The sequence below is a fragment of the Austrofundulus limnaeus genome, unplaced genomic scaffold, assembly GCF_001266775.1.
Source record: "Austrofundulus limnaeus strain Quisiro unplaced genomic scaffold, Austrofundulus_limnaeus-1.0 Scaffold982, whole genome shotgun sequence".
NCBI lineage: Eukaryota > Metazoa > Chordata > Actinopteri > Cyprinodontiformes > Rivulidae > Austrofundulus > Austrofundulus limnaeus.
The window spans coordinates 58381-59851 of record NW_013953384.1 but is presented as its reverse complement, the minus strand read 5'-3'; the positions used below and the strand labels follow the sequence as shown (position 1 = coordinate 59851).

The following is a 1471-nucleotide window of genomic DNA, read 5'->3' as shown; positions in this document are numbered from 1 at the left end:
GGTCATATCGCCCAGCTCTATGTAACAGTTTAAAATTAAAATAATCTTATAAAGTCCATGTAATCACTGTTTTTTATTGAACTGGTTAGCAGATATTAGCTTGTGGAGCATTTATACAGAGTTTAGCTCTGTTGAATCATGTTACAATTTAACACAAACTATTAAATATTACTTTGTCCTCTAATTAATATTTAGACCTACAGAGTGTAAAATAATATTATAAATGTCTCATTAATATTTAGACCTACACAGTAGTGCTGGGCGGTATACCGTTTTGTACCGAAAACCGGTTTTTATTTTTGTTATGATATGAATTTTCTGAATACCGGTTTAAATAGCCTGAACACGTGAGGAACGTTTCGTTGCGGCCGCCAGTGAACTGTTTCCCTCGGGACACGTTTCCTTGCAGCACCGCTAAGCGCATTAGCATGCTAACGTTATTGTTGGAACAACTGGCGGTGGGTGGTGTTTCAGCCTCTTATATGGTCTGACGTTAAAAAAAACAAACCCATCCTGTTTTCACCATCGCTGAATAGTAAACAACTCTTCAGTGTCATCAAAAAAAAGTGTCGTGCACGGTTAAATTTAACGCGCTACGTTATAATGGAGACGTTATTGCATGGAGACTCTAGCGTGCTTCTATTGTGAAAAGCCCGGGGGGAAGTAGTTTTGTAATGTAACGAATAGGGTTGGGCATAATCGTATCGTATGTGATTAATCGTCAAAAAAACATTAATCGATTAATTTTTGGCACTTGACAATTAATACGATTAATGCCACCAGTTAGAATCCGCTCACTGCTCCTCTCAGCTTCAAATATGACGAACATTAAAAAAAGTTCTGTAACTTATTTATTTATCAACACAATTTAAAATTTGATGTATAGCCTGAAGTCTGTAATTTTGACACAATTTGGAACAGATTTTTATGAAGAGCAAATATTTTCCACTAAATCGGTCATGTGACTATGAAATAAGGGTGTCCAGGGACTCCAGGGGATTAATCGTCAAATTAATCGTTATCGGCTAAATACCCCAATTAATCGTGATTTATTTTTTTGCCAATATTGCCCAACCCTAGTAGCGAAGTTGACTGGTGTGTAAGGTGAGTCGTCCTTTTAAATTTTAGTAAATGCAACAATAGACCAGATAATGATTTTTTCTCAACCCTTCACGATCAGACCTAAATGCATGATTACTGTTTACAACCAGACAAAGAAGAAAAGACGTACAAGAGGAGGGAAACAGTGATACAGAGGTACAGTAAAAGAAAAAAGTCAATAAGCAAAGTTTGTACATTTTATTATCAGCTGAGCAGTGAGGAAAAAAAATACCGTCAAATACAGTGAAACCAATGTAATTGTTGAAAATACCGCAATATAAAATTTAGGTCATACCGCCCAGCTCTACTACACAGTGTAAAATAATATTATAAATATCTGATTAATATTTAGACCTACAGAGTGTAAAAT

General features: G+C 35.6%; 1 protein-coding gene across 1 annotated transcript in view; it reads right to left on the bottom strand.

The window, feature by feature from the left end:
* The window catches only part of kidins220b (kinase D-interacting substrate 220b), a gene marked incomplete in the record, with an annotated part of 23387 nt that overhangs the window by 19674 nt on the left and 2242 nt on the right, over nucleotides 1-1471 (bottom strand).